We start from the raw sequence: 22,115 nt of genomic DNA on the forward strand, positions 1-22,115 counted from the left end.
GAAATGTGGGTGATGTGTCCATGGTGAGTGAGGGAGCAGTGAACCTGGCTGAGGGAGGCCTTAGGGGCCCAGGAGACCAGTCCATGGCTAAGAAGAGGTAGGATTACTCATCTCTTTAAATTTTCCTTGTTAAGAGGTTGATCCTTATGCCCAACTGACCCATTGAGAGGGCTGTCTGAGTGTCAATCATGTCTCTGTCAGCCCACCATGGCCCAGCCTTTCTGGTTTGGTGCCACCTTGCGAATAGAGCAGTCATTGGGAATCAGGTAGAAGTGGAAGGTCACTTCCTCATGCTGGAGCTAATGGTAGAGCAGTACATTGGAGGTGATGGGAATGGGAAGGACAGTGTAGATAATTCTCAGTAGAACTCCAATGGGGGAGAAGCTGGGGTTCTCCAGGACTATCCCCTCCTTTTTCATGTGGGCCACTTGGTTCCAGTACATGTTCATATTTTTTTCCTGAAAAGAATGAATTAGAGAAAGAAGGATTTAATGCCCTCATGGAGTCAAGCTCTGAAGAGTAGGTGTGGTCCTCAGGTGCAGGCTCAGTGTCCTCCCAGAGGAAACCAGCTAGGAGAGCCTACTGGACATATTATAGCTGCCGGTACAGGTTCTCTAGAGAGGGAGCACCTCTGATAGACCCTCAATAAAAACCTACACTCAATACCTGGTCTTGGGTGTGGGAAACATATTGACTCATGGTTACCTGTGCTGGATTCTGTAACAATGGGGTCTGTTGAGTGCAGCTTGTAGGCCAGACTTCTCACAGGTAGAGAACAGTAAGCAGCAAGTACAGTGGGAAATGGAGTGTATGGGTAGTGTACCTTTGTGGAGTGTTTGTCATGAACCCTTCAGATCCTTCTCTTTGTGGAAGAACCTCCTTCGCCCTCATTGTGTGGGTCTTGACAGAACTCAGTTTTTGTCTTCCACTTGGGAAGCTGCAGCCACCATGAAAAAATGACACAGGTGTGTGACCAGGACTGGACTAAGTGGGTGATTCTAACCAGGACCTTGATCTAGAGGTGGTGACACACAGGTAAAAGGACAGAGGTTCTTTTGGCAGCAGCCATGGATTCAAGAGTCCTGGAGTCACCGTGGCAGGAGGGATCTGCAGGGGCTGTGTCTGCAGCAGACGTCTCCCCATTTTACTTGTGACAACCTTGACTTCCCAGTATTTTTGGTTATTGCCCTTTTTTGGTCCCTTTTATATACCTTTTCTTTTTAAAAAAGGTATGTCTTATTGATTATGCTATTACAGTTTTTCCAATTTTCCCCCTTTACCCCTCCTCCCCCTGTACCCCTAACCCTTCAGCTTTCTCCCCCACCCTTAGTTCATGTTCATGTGTTGTAAATATAAGTTCTTTGAGTTGTCTGTTTCCTATACCATTTTTAACCTCCCCCTGTCTATTTTATGCCTACCATTTATGCTTTTTATTCCCTGTGCCTTTCTCCCCTATTCTTTCCCTCCTCGTCCCCCCTGAAAACCCTCCATGTGATGTCCATTTCTCTGATTCTGTTTCTGTTCTAGTTGTTTGCTTAGTATTTGTTTTCATTTTTTTTTTGGTTTAGTTGATAATTGTGTTTGTCATTTTACTGTTCATAGTTTTTTATCTTCTTCAATTTCTTAGATAAATGCCTTTAACATTTCATATAATAAGGGGTTGGTGATGATGAATTCCTTTAACTTGACCTTATCTGAGAAGCACTTTATCTGCCCTTCCATTCTAAAAGATAGCTTTGCTGGGTAGAGTCATCTTGGATATAGGTCCTTGCTTTTCGTGACTTTGAATATTTCTTTCCAGCCCCTTCTTGCCTGTACGGTTTCTTTTGAGAAATCAGCTGATAGTCTTGTGGGCACTCTTTTGTACATAACTGTCTCCTTTTCTCTTGCTGCATTTAAGATTCTCTCTTTATCTTTAATCTTGGGTAACTTAATGATGGTGTGCCTTGGTGTGTTCCTCTTTGGGTCCAATTACTTTTGGATTCTCTGGACTTCCTGGACTTCCTGGAAGTCTGTTTCCTTTGCCAGATTGGGGAAGTCTTCCTTCATTATTTGTTCAATTAAGTTTTCAATTTCTTACGCTTGTTCTTTTCCTTCTGGCACCTCTATAATTCAGATATTGGAAGGTTTAAAGTTGTCCCAGAGGTTCCTAAGCTTCTCTTCACTTTTTTGAATTTTTATTTCTTCATTCTGTTCCAGTCAGCTGTTTATTTTTTCATTTTGTTCCAAATTGTTGATTTGAGTCCTGGTTTCCTTCCCTTCAGTGTTGGTTCCCTGAATGTTTTGCCTTATTTCATTTTGGACAGTCTTCATTTGTTCTTTCACTTTTCAACCAAGCTCAAGGAGTTCTGTGAGCATCTTGATTACCAATGTTTTGAATTCCACATCAGATAGGCTGGCTATCTCCTCATCACTTAACTCTCTTCTTGGAGTTTTGCTCTGTTCTTTCATTTGGGCCATATATCTTTGTTTTGGCTGTTAAGTTGTAAGGGGGAGGGTCTTAGGTATTCACCAGGGCAGTGCAACCCTCTTTGCTGTGTTGTGGCACTGTCTGTGGGGGAAGGACCAGAGAGAGAACAATGCATCTTGCTTGCTGGGTTCTAGCCACACTTTCCAACAAACTCTTGTGTGAGGCTGGGGGTTTCTCCCAATGTGGCAACCCCTGCCATAGTCCACAGTCAGCTTTGAGTCTCAGTTTCCTGTTCAGCCAGCCCCACCCACGGGTCTGCTGCCTTGCCCCAGGTTCTCTCCATCCACCTATCTGACTGTCTCTCTGTCTCTCTCCTACCAGTCTGGTTGACTGTTTCTTTAATTCCTTGGTTGTCAAAGGTCCATGCAGTTTGATTTTGTGGCACTTCTGTTTGTTTATTGATTTTAGATTGGCTGTTATCCTCCTTTTGGTTGTGCAAGGGAGTGAAGGTTTTCTACCTATGCCTCCATCTTGGTGGGACCCCCCCTTTTTTCTTTAAGACTGGTTGCCTTATCATTTGCTATGCCTGTGAGCTATTCAATGTACTCCCTATCTGCCTAAGTCAGCCAGTGTTGTTTTCTTTGATTGCAGCCAAGGTCTGTGACTGGTGCACCACATGCAAACATTGACACAATGAGAGAGAGCTTGAGGGATGAAGACTAGTAATAAGAGAGTCACTGGCCCATGTGTCAGAGGTCCTGGCTCCATCACTGCACTGTCTGGCAACTGCTGTAATGCAGGAGGTTTCTGAGCAACTGTAGGACATCCAGGAAGGCTCACAGGCCCTCAGTCTGAGTGAGCACCAATGGGAACATTGCTGATTGATGTCAATCACAGGAGGGGCTGTGGAGATTGCTATTTAAGTTTTCTCAAACCTCACTTCTCAAAATTTCCATATAGAACAATTAGGTTTTTAAACAAATACTTCAGAGTAAAAATGTCTCAGATGTCAAAGGAAACTTTGGTTCTCAATGCCATAGCCCTTTCATGTTGATACCTGTATGATCGCTTACACATCTCTTAGGTATATTTAGTTTTCCAAGAAATCGCTTCTCAAACAGCCTTCCAAAACAAATAAAGTTCCAGAAATGAGGTTCCATTGTAAAAATTGTTTCTATTTTTCAAGAAAAATAATACCACAGTGGTGTACACCACCTGATGAAATGCAGACTTTACCTCTCATCTCTCCAAGCAGTGCAACTATCTTTATCATCTTTCCCTGTCCCATGAGTCTTTCTCTGTAGCAGCACCTCTTTATGTTCCCATCACAGCAAGGAGCTTTGTCTCCTGTCTTCCCCATGCTGGCTTGAATGGTCACAAGCCTCTGCAGACCTTTCCAAGGACTGCAGCACATGATCCCTGCTGGTGATGCAGCATCCCTGGTTCACCGCTCCCTCCTTGTTTCAGCACTGAGGTTGCTTCTATGATAAACCGTCCTGCAGTGCACATGTTTCTGCAGAGAACTTTTCTATTTCCCTTGGGGTAGCACCTTGGAACTGATAAATCCCAAGAGAAGTGAAAAGTGTGTGAAAGGATGTGAACATTTCTGTGAGTTGCCATATTTTGCACAGTTGCTTCTCTAAGAGGTAGTGCACTTGGCACTGACATGGTGACACTCAGTGGATGAGGTCACCAGGTCTCTACTGAATGAGAATGTCGTCAGGTGTCAGTTAGGAAGACTGAAACCTATGGAGCTGTGTGCTTTTCCCAAGGTCATGAGCCAGCCAGAGCCCTAGGGTGGGAGCCCTGCACTCTGACCACAGTCCCCACGGCCCCTGCAGACACTCTGTGCCTCGCTAATGTTGGCTGAATTCTGGAAGGTGCTGTGTGTGCATCCACCTGACTCTCTTGCTGTGATGACCAATTGTCCAGCTTGCCTGGGACCGAGAGGGTTAAGAAGTTTATGTAGGAGCTCACCAAAGAAGTTAAAAAAGTCAGCTAGTGCCCAATTCCTAAATGAGGCCACTGTTAGGCCCTGGGGTCATTGTTTCCAGGAGAGCAGCAGCTTTGGCCCAGACAGAGGCAACAGGGAAACCTAGAAAAGATTTTGTTTCCTGGCCTGGCCTTGCTCAGTGAGCTGCAGTGAGACTCTGTGCATTTTTGTGCAGTATCCCAAGAAAACATGTCCTGTCTGGTTACAGGGTGAGGTTCAGAATATGGCCTAAACAAAGCTGGTGGACATGGGCTTGGGCAGACCTGAGTGAGTGTGCATGGACCTGTTTTTCCTGGTGGTCATATACCTGGGTTAGAATCCCACCTCTGGTCCAGCATCTTCACCTCTCTGTGCTTCAATTCTTCATATGTGTAATAGCACCTAACTCACTATGTCATTAGGAAGATGAAGAAGATATGAATACACATGGAGCTGCCTTGCATGGTATCAGACAAAGAGTGATCAGTAATTGTCCACAGTTGTAATCACGAACCATGTCTCAGGGGCCCTCAAAGGAAAGTGCCACCACTTGGTGAATTCACTCCTTTCCTGATGTGGCCTTCAGTCTCAAAGCTCAAATTCCTTGTGTTGGACAGTTTCCTCTTCCTTGGGCAAATTCCATTTTTCAGGCCAACCAGAGGAAAGCATGAGCCAGATGAGGGCAAGAGTAAGGTGTCCTCATCATCGGCTGAGGCCAGCTCACCCACCCTTGAGACAGTGGTGTGACTGGGGGGCTGGGAGCAGGAGCTGAGGCACATCTTGTCCTCTCAGGCTCTGTTGTTATATTCTGGTTCCAGGCTTTACACACAGGACATCTGTTTTCCTGAAATACCCTGGTGTGAGCAGGGAGTGGCAGTGTAGCCTTGAGCATTCCAGGCCAAGAGTAGACCAGGTTCTCTCCTTGATGGTCAGAGCTGAGCATAATGACTCCATTGGCCAAGCCCCCGTCTCCCTGACAGAGCCCTTGGAGATGCCCTGGGCCAAGATCTCACTCTGCAGAAAGGGCAGGATGTTTGTTGTGATGGCTTATTCATCAGTCTATAGATGGTCAGGTGGGAAAAAGTTACTTGTCTCAGCTTGTTGTCAGAGCCCTCTGCACCTGCCCCTCAACTTTCCCATGTGAATGGGACTCCACAGTGCCTGAGCTTCACTTAGCATAGTATTCTGAAGGTTCATCCACGTTGTTGCAAGTGGCAGTATGTTATATTTTCTTGTGGCTGAGTAGCATTCTATTGTGAATATGAGCCACATCCTTTTTATCCAATTCTTTATCAAAGGACACCTTGGTTGTCTCCATGTCTTGGCCCCTGTGAATAATGCTGCAATTAACAGAGGTGTACATATGCCTTTGTGAATACATGTGCTTTAAATTTTCAGGTAGATAGACAGGAGAGGGGTTGCTGGGTTATATGGTAACTTTATTCTTAAATTTTTGAGGAACTGCCAGTCTGTTTTCCATAGTGGCTGTACCAGTCTACATTCCAACCAGCAGTGAATGAGGGTTCCCCTTTCTCCACCACCTCTCTAACACTTGGTATCTCTTGTCTTGTTGGTAACAGCCATCCCAACAGATGTGAGGTGATATCTCATTGCAGTTTTGACTTGCATTTCCCTAATAGTTAGTAAGGTGCACATCTTTTCATATATCTATTGGTCATTTGTATGTCTTCCTGGAAGAGATGTCTGTTCAGGTCCTGCACCCATTTTTCATTTGGATTGTTTGTTTGGTGTTGAGTTTTATGAATTCTTTATTTTTAAAAAAGATTTTATTTATGTATGTATGTATTTATTTTAGAGAGAGGGGTGAGGGAGAAAAAGAGGCAGAGAGCCCTGGCTGGTATAGCTCAGTGGATTAAGTGCGGGCTGCGAACCAAGGCATCCCAGGCTTGATTCCCAGTCAGGGCACATGCCTGGGTTGCAGGCCATAGCCCCCAGGAACCCCATATTGATGTTTCTCTTTCTCACTCTTTCTCCCTCCCTTCCCTCTCTAAAAATAAAAAAAATAATAAAAATAAAATCTTTAAAAAAATAGAGGGAGAGAAACATCAATGTGTGGTTGCCTCTGACATGCCCCTTGCTAGGGACCTGGCCTGCAACCCACGCATGTGCCCTGACTGGGAATTGAACCACAAGCCTTTGGTTTGCAGGCCAGCACTCAATCCACTTAGCTACACCAGCCAGGGCTATGAGTTCTTTATATATATTGGACAGTAAACCTTTGTTGGAGCTGTTGTTCACAAATACCGTATCTCATTTGGTTGATTGCCTCTTTGTTTTGTTGTCAGTTTCTTTTGCTGTGCAGAAGATTTTAGCTTCATACAGTCCCATTAATTAATTTTTGCATTTATTCCTTTGCTTTTTCATCAAATTCATAAAATGTTTCCTGGCTAGGTAGCTGGAGCTGGAACTCCTTTAGCTGCTCCTTGGTCATTAACTCTAAGTTCCTGCCCAGCCACTGACAGACACTATTGGCCATCTCTGTTCCCCTGAGCTGGTCCACAGCACTGGCTTTGGCTGCTGCACTGGTCACCTCAATCTAGGATTGGTGGGCTGTGGGGACATTCACTGTGGAGGGGTGCAGTGAGGGGCATCAGACAGGCAGAAAATAGCACTCATCTGTGGCACCAACCATCTCCCAATGCAAGATTCCCACATGGTTCATTATCATCACCTGGTAAATTGCTGCTTGGCATTCAGAACCCACTTTGTAAGCCCCAGTGTTACAGAGCGCAACAAGGGGGGCCTGGGACAATGTACTATTATTGAAAAAAGCCCCCAGGTCCGTCATGTCCGCCGCCAGAGGAAAGACATCTCTCAATGCCAGAGATTCGTGAAAAGGAAAGGAAACGTTTATTTAATGCTATACAGGCTTAAAGTAGTGACCTAATGTCTTCACCAAAATTCCAAAGTCCCTTAAAACACCCACAAACAGACACAATCCTTCCTTCCTTCCTTCCCCCTTTGCCAAGTCCAGAGTACCGTATCTCAGGAAAGGAAATAGAAGTCCATGGCTCAGGCAGTCCTCTGGTTATTCCCAGTTAGTACTCCATCTCAGCTGGGAGACCTCCCTGGGTTCCCGGCATCCTCAGCTGAGTAGCCGGGATCTCTGCTAAAACCAGGTGATGGTTCCCCCTTCTAAAGCTGTGGGGGTCCCCACGCTGGCAAAGGCACGTGGTCCTCTCTCCCCAGGCCACGGGAGTCCCCACTCTGCCAGAGCCGCGTGGTTCTCCCTCTCAGGGCCGCGGGAGTCTTCACTCTGCTAAAGCTGTGTGGTTCTCTCTCCAATGGCTGCTGCATCTCGGTTTAAATCCCCGCGCCAATCTTCCTCTGCAGCACCATTTCCAACTCCTCCCACACTCGGCTTCACATGCCAGAACTCATATCCTTCCAGCTTTACTGGACTACCATCATGAGTCTGGGCAGGTGTGGCCCCATGTCCTGGAGCCAATCTTCTCCAAGCTCCCACGCAGGCAGGCGCTGTAACTCGGGGGACCTGCCCCCAGTCACATCTTGGTGGGGAAGTTACTTTCATTCCCCTGGCTCAGAGCATAGCCACAGCTATTTAACATATCTAAGGGATCAGCCAGAGGCTATAGATATGTTAAATGACCACAGCAGAGGTTAGCTGCAAAGCTGTTGCTATTCAAAACAGCTCTCAATGGCCCTGCTCCATTTGTCCCTTCCCCCAACCCACACCCTATGGGTGGGGGGTGGAGACATCTTAAAATCTCCTGGACACCTTGAGTTCTGGACCCCATTTTAAATGCCCATTTGGGGTCCCCCCTCTTGGCTGCACCCTGTAACACCAGGGCACCTGCCAGTGGATGGCATTGGGGGAAGGGAAGTGAAGGGGAGAGGCAGGGAAAGGCACTGGAAGGGAGAGTACAGAGGGGCTGGGGGACACTGGGAGGGGTCAGGTTGCTGAGCAGCTGGGTCACGGCTGGGGGCATCAGGAGGGTGCAGGGGAGGGATGAGGGATGGGATGTTTGGGACACTCACTGTTCTGTGCTCCTCAGTCTTCTCTCTCCAGGACCTGGAGTCCTGGAAGCAGCCTTGTGCTGAGATGCTGACAGGAGTGGGGTGGGGGCAAGGGAGAGCACAGGGTTAGCTTTCAGAGCCCAGGGTTGGTCTTGGAGCTACACTTCCGAGTGTCTTTAGACTCTTCCTGGGCCTGGTTCACCAACCAGGGAGAACACTCTCACGAATGAACAAGGGCCTTTCAGAGGAAATCTCACAGGGGTGTGGTCAGGTGAGGGGAGAGGCCCTCACAGTCCCAGGAAAATAGGAACTTAGAGCCAGACCCCCAGACAGGCCACCCTGCAGTCAGGCCTGGGGCAGAAGTTCAGTTGGGCTGCTGTGCTGGGTGCAGGCCCAGTAACATAGAGGGATCTGTGTCTTTACATGAGCACCCTGCGTGTTCATCACCCAGAGCCTGCCCAGAGTCAAGGCTGAGGATCTTCAGGAAGCTGGGTGTGTGGCCAGATGCAGCTCTCAGGATGGGTGGGCCCCCTAAATCTCACAGGGCAGCTCCTTATTGGGGCGCCACAGTGGGTCAGGGAGCAGCTTTCCCAGCCTCTCATAGTTTTCTGGACTCCTGAGGCCCAGTGCATTCCTGCCTCACTGTAGGTTGTGTTCTGTCCAGGGGCCATCTGCCTTGGGGCTGCTCAGCTCTCAAGTAGTAAACATCCACCCTAAAGAGGAACAGCCCCTGCCTCAATGCAAAACCAGGCCTCTGGGGAGCTTTCTGCTTGTTTTGTAGAATTGGCACAGCTGTGCACTCCAGATGGAGGAGGGACACCATCTAACTGATGCCCTGTGTGTACCAGTCTCTGTGGATGCCTTGAGCTGACCTGGTCTGGAGAAACCCAGGCAGAAGGAGCTTTAGCTCATTGCTCACTGGGCACAGACCCCCTGGGTGCCTGATTCATTTCTCTGAGCCTCAGTTTGCTCACTTATTAAATGGGACATCCCATTTAGGTTTTCCAAGAGGCTCAAATTAAGCAAAATATACTAGTAACCTTTAAAATTGTTACATAATGTTATTGTTTTAATGACCAACAAGCACACTGGAGGACATTCAATAGCCAGACCTGGCAGGAGTGACAGGTGCTGCCCTAGGAGGTGGGCTGAGCTGCGGGATCTGAGCCCTCCATGAAGGCCCCTGAGACCCCATGTAGGGGGAGGTGAGGCCTGGAGGAGGGGTGTGATATTGTTTTATTTCCTCCTAATTCTGACTAATGCTGACCCCAGCTCTGGGCACCACTGGGTGTCCTATGGCTCAGTTTCACTCTGACACTACTCGCAGTCAGGGCAGGCCCCACGAGTTTAAGGGTCCAGTCCCTTAGGACTGTTCCCCACCGCAGTTTTCAGGTCACCCACCTTTATGTACAAGTTGGCAAAAAATCCAGAGGACTCAATGACCCCCTCTCAGACAATTTGTGTGAATGACTCACAGAACTCAGAAAAACACTTTACTTGCTGGCTTATTAGAAAGGATAGAGGAACAGCCACCTGGAAGAGGAGCACAGGGAGAAGTTCAGAGGATTTTATGGAGGTTTCATTTCTAGGCATGTCTGAGCTCAGTGGCCTTGGTGACTGAATTAATCTCCAGCCCCTGTCCCTATAGGCCCTGCCTTGGTTTTTCTGGTGACCAGGCTCCATTCTGAAGTTACCTAGAGGCCCTCACTCCTCTCATTAGTGTACAGAGGTCTCTTATCACTCCAGAAACCCCAAAGGTGAGTGAGAGCAGCTGTGTGTCAAGAATTGGGGACAAAACCCAAACGTTTATTTTTTGTTACATCATAAGGGCACTACTAGAGCTCTGGGAGACCCCAGGTCGTGTAGGTCAAGGTCATGCATAGAGAGGCTAGTAGAGCAGAACAGTCACAGAGAAAAGCATTTGATCTGTGGGAGTGAGCATGGGAACTCTAGTACCCAAAGCTCTTAGCTATGGAGCTTGACATTAACTTCGGTATGGCTATAAGGCAGTGGGTAGAAGCGTGGAAACCCAGAGAAGCAAGGGGCCTTGCTCTGCTTACACATCAGGGCAGTGGCTACACTTGGGCTGGGATCCAGGTCTCTGGATACACAGGCCAGAATTGGTTGTCTTCCAGTCCTAGGTCAACAGGGATTTGAGAAAAGGATATGGGATTTGGAGTCAGAAAGCCCAGCTCAGCCTTTAGCAATTTTGTAATCTTGGACAAATCACTAAACTTGCCAAGTCTCAGTGTCTGCATCTGTAAATGGGGAGGACAAGCCCATTTCGTGGTGTATAAAACCCCATAATGCTCATGGGTGCAGTTGGCCCAGCTGCTGGAGCCCGAGGTTGGTGCTGAATACATGTTGACTCATCCCTTTCTTCTTCTTATTTTGCCTGCCAACATGCTACTTATTTTTTTAAGGGCCAACAGAGATGGTACCTCTTCCATGAATTCTTTCCTTCTTTGATTTTTTAAGCCATGGTTTATTAAGATCCTAAGATGCCTTGCAGTTCAGCCATCTGTACCTGGAGGCTGGATAATGTAGGGGTGTTGGATCTGTTAGGTCTGGCTTCTGAGACTCCCTCTGTCACCGACCCACTGTGACCTTATCTTGTTTGTGATGTGATGTCACAGTCAAGCTACACATTACTGTGATGGTTGAAGGAGAAATATGAACATTCCTGGCACAGGACCTGGGATGTAGCACAGGGTCAAAAAACATAAGTGACCTTCTTGTTCAGATCATGGGTTTCTCAAAGTCAGGTAACTGATTAGTATCTTTTTTTTTGGTATCTAAAAAGAGAGCTCAGTGTTTTGCCTGGCATTGATGTTAAAATAATGATTTAATGCAGAAGTGTTGGGAACCTTTCTGCCTGGTTTCAGAAGCTGTAGACCCCGTGCCTACAGCTGAGCAAGAGACCTTGAGACCATAAGCCACTAAGGAGACAAAGCTTGTCTCCCTGGCACTGGCATTGCCTCCACCCTGTTTTATTTCACCCTGTGGCCCTGAGCAGATGACTGGTTAGCCAATGACAGGTAAGATTCCTCAAAGGAGGGATGACCTAAGACAGGCATGGTTGTGAACGGGCCCTCAGGGAAGGAATTGGGGGGGCTATAGAAAAAGGTGGTGGTGGACCCTCACCCCTCGGCTTTGTCGTGGCCTGAGTCCTCATTCTGTCTGCAAGAAGTGTCCTAATCTCTTGGCTGCTTCACTTCCCCTGCCTGACTTAAGCCTGAAACAATGCCAGACATGAGTGTGGCCCTGGGCTAAAAAGGGCAGATTCCCCAGGGCTATCAGGCCTAAGAAAGAATGCATAAAATTCTGTGAAAACTGCTTTGCTAAGAATGTCCTCAATTTTCTGATAAGGGTCCAATCATAAAATGAGTTTGTTTCCCAAAGTTTTATGGCCCGTTAGGTAACTGACCCTAACTCAGAATAAACTCTCATAGTTCTTTGAATGTTATCTATTATTTGATCATTACTGCCTAACAATGGTGAATGAAGACCTTCCTTGATGTAATCCTCCCAGAAAAGCAATAAAAGCCTGTCCGGGAAAGGGTCGGGGTGCTCTCTCACTCAGAGGGTGGCCATGCCATCCCTTTTTCTCACAGGACTTCTGCAGTCTGTGAATTTGTTTGTTGCATCCACAACACTGTGGACACCGCTGATCAGAGTCTGCATCACAGAAGTAATTTAAAGTATTACTTTTATTTCATTTTAATTTCTAAGTAATGTGTGTGAATACAGTGTCATCCTGAGTACTGCAAGCTACACAGACTTGGCTGCACTGAGGTCACCACTGTTCCTAATATGTTCTGTGTCTTCCAGACAGACAGAGACACACACACAACAACATATCTGTATAAATTATACAGCTTTGTCCTGTAACACAACGTATGTTTTCTTTTTAAAAAAGGGCGCAGTTTTGGTTAGGTAACACTAGATGCACATGAATCAACCCTGCCCTGAGCGGCCTCACATGTGCCTCCTGGGATAAAGCAGATGTCTCTTGGGACAGAGACCTGGAAGCAGAATCCACCCTCTACAGTTTAGTGAAACCATCTGATAATGGAATAAATAAAATTTAATTGGCATTGTTAAGAGAGTCACTGTAAATGGTCAGGAGGCCGTTAAGGACGTGGGGCCTCCACGCACCTGCGCTTCACCTCTCAGAGCTGCTCAGCCTGATGCTGAGCTCAGCTCAGGCGGAGCCACAGCCATCCCGGAACAACCACTGCTCCGTGGACACATGTGGATGTTGTTTCCTTTCTTGTCATTTTCGACTCCTTTGTCAGCTATTAAAATAACCCCTGTTAACCTAGCCAGTAATCCTTCACTTGAATAAAAGAATTACAATTTGTGGCTTGTGCCTTTATAAACTCTGCCTTTCTTCTCTCCAGAGCGTGGCATGGGTTGCTACCTGCATCAGTGTCTCTCTTGGATTCGAATCCTCAAGACCCCAAATAAATTTCAATTTCTTTTACAGCCTCAAGTCTTCATTGGTTTACACAACAGACAACCCTTTAAAATGACATGACATGTTTGCCTTTAGCGCTTAGATAACATCATTCCCCCACACTCTTGCCTGACTAGAGGACCCATTTACCTATGGCCACCTCCACTGGGGGAAAGGAGGCTCCTCTGAGGTGTGAACCTGATTTCCCTGATGCCGAGGGAGGGGGGCCTGAACGTGGGATTGGAGTCCTGATGGTGCCCTGGATGCCCAGAGCCCAGGTCGTCCCCAGACCCCTCCCTTCTCCAGCTGTACTCCTCCCTGGTGGCCTCATCCAGGAGCAGGGCTTGAAATGCCCTCTAGGGGCTGATGACCCTACACAGTGCATCTCCATCCCCAACCGTCCCTCTGATTTCAGAGCCTTTATCCAGAAGCTTCCTCAACCTCTTTACTTGGGTGTATCACAGCTGTCTCAGACTGAACACCCCAGATCACAGCCCCTATTTCACCATTTCCCCCTAGTCCCTCCAACCTTCCCTGCCCACAGGCTCTTCATTTCAGCAATTGATGTTTCAGGCCCAAAACAGGAGCGATCTTTGACTCCTCTCTTTCTCCCAACCATCACATCCATCTGTCCTCTAGTCCCTCCAACACCAGCTTTTACATAGATTAGACCTGATCCTCACCACACCCAGGAATTCCATCCTGATCCCCTCCACCCCCTCCCCATCCCCTAGTCCCCAGATCAGGCAATCAGCTCCTGTCCCCTTGAATATGATGCTGCCCCCTAGTGTCTATTCTCAGTCCCACAGCCAGAATTACCCTTAAAAAACAAATTACGTCAGGCCCTGGGTGGGTAGCTGAGTTGGTTAGAGTGACATCTCCATGCTTGAAGGTTGTGGGTTCCATCCCTGGTCAGGGTGCATACAAGAAGCAACCAATGAACAAATAGATAAGTGAAACAACAAATCAATGTGTCTCTCACTCTCTCTATCTCTCCCCTGCTTCCTCTCTCTTTCTCTTTACCTCTCAAGAAAATCAATTTTAAAAAGTGAAGGTAATCAGGTCATGTCACTTCCCTGCTCAATACCTTCCAATACTTCCCATTTTACTCTGAGGAAAAGCCAAAGTCCTATCAATGGCTCATGCGGCCACACATGACCTGGTCTCTGACATTTGCTGTCCTCCTTCCTACTGCTGCTCCAATCCACCAGTCCCTTTTGCTCTTTGAACACACCAAGAACACTGTCACCTCAGGGTCTTTGCACTGGCTTCTCCATCTTCCTGAAATGATTTCCCCTAGATAGCCAGAAGGCTTGTCTCCTCACCTTCTGCAAAGCTGCACCCACCCCCAGCTCCTCCTGTATCCCATACTCTGCTTTATTTATTTGCCCAGCACTTTTACCCCTGACCTTATAGATTTGTTGTTTTTTTCCTTTCTGTCACCCTCACGTGCCATTAGAGGCTTCGTGGAGCCACATGTCAGCTCCATGCAAACAGAGGCTTCTTATTTTGTTCACTGTTGTACTTCTATTTCCTAAAACAGTGTGTGGCCCAGAATATCAGGGGGATAAAACTTGGCGTTCATTCGATGCCTTTGGAACTATTTCCTGTTCATCTTCCTAAACAGTTACTCACTCTGGCCATTAGATGGCAGTCAAGTACGTTCTGTGCCTGGAAACACCCTTGGAAGTTTGGTCAACAGAGGACCCTCTGAGGTTCAAGTTTTTCCAGTTGTGTTTCTGGTGCTTTGGGTCATTGCTCCTTTCCTGATACTTCACAGCCTTTTGGAAGCCAATTAAAAAACCCACTTTTACACGAGTAATACCGGTTTATCTTACATATTAACATGCGAGAATAACCCAAAAGTCCGTCCCATACCCCTTTAGGAAAAAATGGATTTTTTTTTTCTATGCAATTGATTACTACTTCAATACTACCCCGGATAACCTCTGGAACTTTGCTTCCCTCAAACGTCCCTCCTTCCTCTGAGTGTGAGAGTGTTCCAGGTGCTGCCTCGTGGCGGTTTCAGTCAGTCCCCAGCTTCCTTCCTGATCTCTTCGTCCTCCTCAGGTGCTGGCCTGTCCTCTTCTTAGACCCAGCAGTTCTGCGCACCACTTTTTCCTGTCCGCTCCCGAAATGTGGGACAGGCTTCCCCAATCCTCTGCGGCGCAGCGGGGACCAGGACAAGAAGATGTGACTTCGTGCAAGACTGCGCGGAAGGATCGGGCTGAAGGAAAGATCGCTCACAGGGTCTGCTGCCCACCGTGTTCTTGGAGCCCATAGGCCAGTGTTGTCCTCAGTGCCCATTTCCCAGCCAGCTGTCTCCAGAGCTCTGGTTGGTTTCCATGTGACATGGAGCAGATTCCTCTCTAGCCCCAAGAGTCTCCAGCCACCTCCCCACCTTGGAGGCCTGGTCGATCTGGCTTCAGACTCCAAGAAAGAGCACAATCCCCCTCTCCCCACCGCCACATGTCTACTTCTAACACAGGCCCCAGTATTAACGTCCTTCCTGAGGTTGACGAGGGGGTATCTATTTCATCTAGGCGTGTGGTTGGTCCTATGGAGCCAACAAAGAAATTGCAGTGGTTTGACAATTCATATCTTTGAAGTCTGTATATTTTAGGCTTTGGTAAAACTGTGCACTGAAATCTTTCGCTTTAAATATAATCTAGTCCATCCATTTCTCGATCCCCTCTGTGCCCTTTCTTCCTCCTCCGAATCTTTTCTTCAGTGTGAAGCGGGGAAAATATCAGGACTTGGTGTCTCCCCTTTGATTTTAGTCACCTGTCAACTTTTTCTTCTTTATTTCTAGAAAGAGAGGAAAGGAGGGAGATAGAGAGGGAGAGAAACAGCAACATGTGGCTGCCTCTGATGTGACCCCAACTGTGGACCTTGCCTGCAACCCAGGCATGTGTCCTCACTGGGAATTGAACCAGTGACCCTTTGGCTCACAGGCCAGCAGTAAATCCACTGAGCCACACCAGCCAGGGTAGTCACCTGTCAACTTTGACAAGAATACAGACTTCCACATTGCCATCTTCCAACAACCAAATGGTCTCAATACAGAGTAAGGAAAAACAGCCAACCCACTTCTCTAGCATGACCTGCAACTGCAGTTCTTCCAAAGGACACAATGGACTTACATCATTTATACCAGAAGGAAGTCTCATGAGACTTTAAACACTTAAGTCTCAATCCAAAACTATAACTGGTGCCTGCCTTACCCACCAATGGGGTCTTCCTAGAACCCAGATAAGATACACAAAGTCTCAACCCAGAAGGAAGAAATCATGCACGACTTATTAGAAATATTTTTTTACTTTGAAACCATTTAAAACTTACAGAAAAATTGCAAGAATAGTACATTGAAACTCCCACTTAGCCATTACCTAGATCCTGCAATTATTAACAATATGACATGTTGACCTTCTAACTCTTGTATACTTACTACCACTTTATTTTATTTTTTTGTTTAATTTTCTCCCCAATAATTTGAGAAAAAGTGGTAGATGTCAGGACCTTTTACCTGCAAGGACTTTGTTAACATTTGTCAAGGACTTTATAAACATTTTCTTACATAACCATAATACAATGACCAAAGTAAAAAAATTTAACAGTAATGCAACACACTATCAAATTACAAGTAACTTTTAAAATGGCAGCTTCCCTTTTTAATTTAAATTAAATTATTAGGATTAAAAGAATAAAATATAGAAATCTGTAGAATAAGAAGTAAAAGCATCCTTTTAACTTTCCCCACCATCTCATCCACCCCCCTAGGGGTAACCAGTGTTAACATGTTCACATAAGGGGAGTTACAAACCACAGATGTAGGGCATGATTTTTTAAGTTGATTTTTTTCTTTTAAATTAATTTGCAGACCCCTTCATGCTAATACATATGGGTCTATCATTCTTTTTCCTTTCTGTATTTGTATAATATTCCATAGTTTGTATGTACTAAATGTATTCAGTCCATCCACTTTGATGGTAATTTAGCTTGTTTTCAATTGTATTTCGCTGTTACCAACCACTCTGCAATGACCAACTTGGCATACACACATGCCTTTGTGCATACATGTGAGCACCTGTATGCACAGGGCTAGATTCCTAGAACAGGGGTTTCTGGATTGAAGGGAACAAACTTTAAAAAAATTGGTTCATAAACGTGCCCTCATGGGAACTCACTTATTTTTCTTTTTCAGCCACTTCTTCAAGCAACTGGCCATTGTGCCTCTTTGGTTTGTCTTCTAGGGATCTTGTAGGTCAAGCATCAGACCCCTCTCTTAAAACGTGTATGAAATTCAGTCCTAAAGCTCATGCTTCGTGTTCCACCGTAGCTTTTGGTTTCATCTTATCTCCTCCGTAATCTCATTTTTAACTTTGCTTGATATATGTAGCAACTTAATACAATTTTCATTTTACTTTATCTTTATGTGTATTTAAATCTGCACGCTGAGTCCTTCCGGAACAAGACGGGAAGTGAGCACATAAAATGGCTGAATCAAGGTTTTGAATGGCAGCTCTGGGAGTGGGGAGAGGGGCAGATAGCCGCATCTGCTGCGTGGGGTCCGCTTCACACCAGGCACTTTGTAGAACTAGCTCGCTTCATCTTCCCACCACTTTTCTACGATGGGGGTCATCGTCTGTAGCTTGCTGATGAGACCAGATCTGGGAGACTTCAAGGTCCATGTCTTCACCCCCGTGCCTCCTTGTGCTACCAATGTGCTTAAAGGTGAGCTCTCAGGGTGACTGTGAGTGTGACTACCTGGTGAGTGTGTCCACCTCCAACAAGCTTATCCTTTGTCACCTCCAAGACTGCTTCTAAAAGGAAGTTGGGATGCAGGTCAGATGTGCACTTTGAGCTTGCTCTGGCCCTCAGTGGGGGAGGCCCAAGACCTTCAGAACACACCTGTGTCCATTGCCTTAAGGGGACTGTCATCCACCTCCTCCCCCTAGAGGCTTCGAGCTAGAAAACAGAGGTCAGACCCTGGCCGATGTGGCTCAGTGGATTGAGCGCTGGCCTACAAACCAAAGGGTCTTGGTTTGATTCCCAGTAGGGACACATGCCTGTGTTGCTGGCTGGGTCCCTCAGTAGGAGGTGTGCTAGAGGCAACCACACATTGACGGTTCCTTCCCTCTTTCTGCCTCCTTTCTCCTCTCTCTAAAATAAATATATAAAATCTTTAAAAAATTAAAATGATCCTTTAAAAAAAGAAAATAGAGGTTAGATGATGACCTCTGAGTGTATGTATCAAGCAAAAGGGCTTGATGTCAATCAAAGCAAAAGGGCTTTAGCTATAGCAGGAAGAACTGGGATTCGCCTTTTGTGATAGTCCTGCTAAGTCTCCCTAGGAAACTACCAATCCCAATGTCAGCTGCTCATTAACTCCCCTCACTCAAGGCTCTCTTTCAGTGACAAAATTCAGTTGAGGTCACTAGGTGGCGATAGTTCAACAGAAATGAATTCTTGAGGCAGGGTGTGTGTTTTGTCCATCTCTGAGTGCTCACAGTATTCTGCACAATTTCAGGCATAAAGTGCTCCACAAAAGATGCCAAATTTCTAGTTGTGCAGGACTGTTCAGAGGATCTGGAAAATGCAGATCTGGTTCTAAGCTCAGCCCCCTGCACTGACTCAATTAATACTCTCAGAGGAGTAGGAGAGGAAGGATCCTTATTTCCATTGATTTCTTACTTGTATTTGTTTACTCACATCTGGATTGACTAAAGGAACCAGTTCTTGGTTCTCCTATATTGCTTCACACTATCTCGAACCCTCATATAATACAAGATTAAGATAGGGAGAGAGAAGGTTAGAATCAGGAATGAAAGGTGGAGCGAGGAGAGTGAACCTAAGGCCAGAGACTTTAGGTTGGCAAACAGGCTCTGGGGTAAGTGGTTTTCTGCCACCCAGCTCAGAAACCAGTGGGTGAAGAGATGCCATTTCAGAGCCACCTCCGGGTTCTATATACATGAACCCAGAGGTGGATATGGGGAATGATTTGGGGAAAACTGCTCAAACCTTGCAAATTCTGGTGTGATTCAGGGAACCCTGGTGTCAATGCCCAAGTTACATCAGTAGCAAGAAGGGTCCCCAAGGCCAGGAGTCACCAGGCAGAGCATTGAACCTAAAAGGAAAGCTTCCTTCTCTTTGTACAAACTCTGGGGCACCCACTCCCAGCACTGGGGGCTCAGCTCTGGGCTCCTCCCCACCTTGGAACTATGCTGAGACTGCAGAAGCTGAGTGAAGGACCCTGGGCTGGGCTCTCTGTCGTTCTATTGTCCTGCACACTAATGCGTCCTAAAGCCATCTTCATTTCTAGTGTCTGCTCCTTCTCTCCATCTCCTCTGCTTCCCAGCATTCCTTCTCTGATGACTCGTGATAATCACCTCTTAAACTCTTCTACCTGCCTCTGATCTTACTGCTTCCAACCCATTATCCACAAAGGCAGCTAGAGAGATCAAGTCTCATCCCAGGGTAAACTCACCTCGGCGGTGTGGCATTCAAAGTCCTCCGCCTCAGTCTGCCTTTGGGGCCTTACTCACATCCCCCTCCCCATGCGCTCTCTATCCCGACCTTGTCTTCCCAGTGCCCAGGAGCCCCCACTTCTTGTCACCCACTTAGTTTCTGGGATCAGACTGTTTACACTGTCTGGGGTGTCTTTTTACTACTGGGCGACCTCTTCCTCATCTAAGTTCACATGACAACTCTTTCTTTTCCCCTTCCCTTCCACTGCCCAGCAGAGTGCTTGACATGTTTTTGGTGTGTGATAAGTATTTGAAAATTTGGAAAATTCATTGAACCCATAGGACGGGCACAGAGACTGACCTGTGGAGACAGACTCTTCAGTCTAGAAGGACAAAAGCTGAGGAGGGACATGATAGAAAGTTAGGAAGCCCTAAGGAAAACAGAGGGGCACATGAGCTACAGGGGTGCATCTGTTCCTTGGCCCCTGGACTGCTGCTGTCTCTGCTCTCAGATCTACCCTGCCTCTCTCTTGCAAGCTGTGCTCCCCAAGTCCCTTGACACTGGGCTCTGTCAAGGTTTGGCAGGAGTTTAGAGCTTGGAAGAAAGGGAGAAGTCAGGGCATGTCTCCTCTCTCTGCCCTGGATGGAGGAGAGCATTTTCTGGCCCTGGCTTCCAGGTTTTGAATGATGCCATCGCCCCGTGGACCCCACAGCCCTGGAGGGAGGCTTGCATCCTGCTGGTGCTAATGTTTGAGCCACTTCACCATCTTCATTTGGCTTTTCAGTCTTCTCATCCCCATTGTGGCCACCTTCTGTACGTGACACACTAGAGTGGGTTCAGTTTTCCAAGTGGGCCCCGGCCATTGCAGTCGTTTTGCTAAGCCCAGCTGAAGGTTCAGCCCTGCAGTTCCTGGATCGACCTCGGTCCTTGCTTCTACTTGACGGGGTCCCCTGCCTTGACCGCAGTATTTCTGCCAGACAGCCATTAGCAGCCCATAAAGGGCCTGGCATCATACCTTATGATGCCTCATATATATTACTTATGTGTATATGTCTTATGTAGCATATATCTTACGATTCCCTTTGGGAGACTTTGGAGATCTGGGTCCTTGAGTGAACCACCATCACATGCCCTTCGGTTCTCATGAAGGAGGGTCTGGGAACCTGGCAGGACGAAGTAGGGGTGGTGGTGCAAGACCACAGCCCACGTGTGGCCACTCTTTCCAGGATGCTAATGACCCACTATGCCTTGACACTTGGAAGAAGAATGTATGAAAAACATTGAGAGAGTAGTAAACTTTAGGAACTCATCATGCCAGGAGCCGGTGCCAACAAGAAACATAAAACCCATCCTGAGAGGCCTGGCAGAACTCCGCAGTTGATCTGTGCAGGATTATTAAGGGGAAGGAGTCTGTCATGAGGCCATCTGGCTGGAGCAGTGATAATGGACCTTAGGGGACCCTGTTGGGAGCCAAAACCTGGGCTGGGTGGAGCCAGGGCTGACCTCATGGGGGGTTGCCATGCTCCCTTGCATAATGGCAGGAGGGAAAGAGACTCTTTACAACCTCTGGTGGAGCTGGAGGTGTAGAGATTGAGACACAGGGAGTGGGGCTGGAGAGGAGGTGGAGTGGCCACTCGAAGGAGGTGGATGGGACTGGGTGCATGCTTCCCCTGGAGCACAGAAATAAAGATATTTAAAGCTTCAGTTTGGCAAGTCAATATAACTCTCATTGAGCAAGGAGAGAGGAGGAAGGAAAGAGCTAAAAGAGAGCAAGGAAAAGAGATCTGGGGACCAGAAGAGAAGGGCATTTCCACAGAGGCCATTGAGGTAGGATTTCTGGGAAGACTGGAACTTGACATGCAGGATGCTAACAGCCATGCTGTCAGACCGGGCTGCCTTCCCTGACCCAGTGCCTCCCTGAGCCAGAGGAGCAGAAGTACTGAGGTGAAAAACTCACAGTTCCTGGCATGGGGGTTGTGGGCACTCCCGCCCTGGTTGTGGAGACAGATACCAGACAGGTGTTCACGACTGTGCGTGATGAGTGTTCTCACACAGGGGTGTGTTTGAGGCTGTGGAAGCTCAAAGAAGCACCTCCCCTGGCCAACTTGGGAGGAAAAGCTTCTCAGAGGAGGCTAATTTTGGGCACAAAGAATTTGCTCTGGTACCCAGGAAAAGAGGAGGCAGTGGGGTGGGGAAAGGTGTGGAGGGCGTGTGAGAGTGGTACTCAGAGGCCTGGAGGGAGGGAGAGAGCCGGGCCTGCTTTGGGAGCTGGAGTGTGGGGTGGGCAGGTTGAATGGGTGGGGATGGGGAGACTGGAGAGGAAAGGGGTGGTGGAGGGCGTCCTGAAAGGCCTGCTGCTACTTGAGGAGTTTGGGGGACTGTGTACAGTGGGGAGGAGTGATAAACCAGGTTGATGGTTTAGGAAGATGCGCTGGCTGCAAAGGGGAAGCATGACAGCAGACTGCACGGGGTTGTGATGGTTCATCTGGCCCTTACACTGCTTCCCAGTCACCACAGCCTGTGCTGTGAATGCAAACAATCCTGCTGTAACAACCAAGGGGATACATGCGGCTGCCCCATCACTGACCGGGGTCCCTGTGGCTCCAATGGGGCTCGCTATGGCTTGGAGGGGGGGCCCTTGGGGAGCAGCTGTGGGAGAGAAGCCAGGGCTGGCCAGGTTCTGAGATGTGCGTCCCAAGCTTGCACACGAAGCTTCTGAACTCCCCAGCCCCACGTGGGGCCACCTACTGTGACTCAGTGGGAGGAGTGCTTTGCAGGTGGACGCAGAGGTTTAATGGCAGCTGAAG

At 47.6% G+C, this 22,115-nt stretch overlaps 1 long non-coding RNA gene across 1 annotated transcript; it reads right to left on the bottom strand.

Annotated features, from left to right (window-relative positions):
• Nucleotides 1-5: 5 nt before the first annotated feature.
• On the bottom strand, nt 6-20,916 carry LOC118502113. Its single transcript, XR_004904785.1, has 3 exons — nt 20,906-20,916; nt 4,310-4,313; nt 6-87 (listed from the first exon to the last, which is right to left on the bottom strand). It is a non-coding gene; the product is annotated as an uncharacterized LOC118502113 (long non-coding RNA).
• Nucleotides 20,917-22,115: the final 1,199 nt, after the last annotated feature.

This window comes from Phyllostomus discolor, chromosome 8 (genome assembly GCF_004126475.2).
Source record: "Phyllostomus discolor isolate MPI-MPIP mPhyDis1 chromosome 8, mPhyDis1.pri.v3, whole genome shotgun sequence".
In the NCBI taxonomy this organism is placed as follows: Eukaryota; Metazoa; Chordata; class Mammalia; order Chiroptera; family Phyllostomidae; genus Phyllostomus; species Phyllostomus discolor.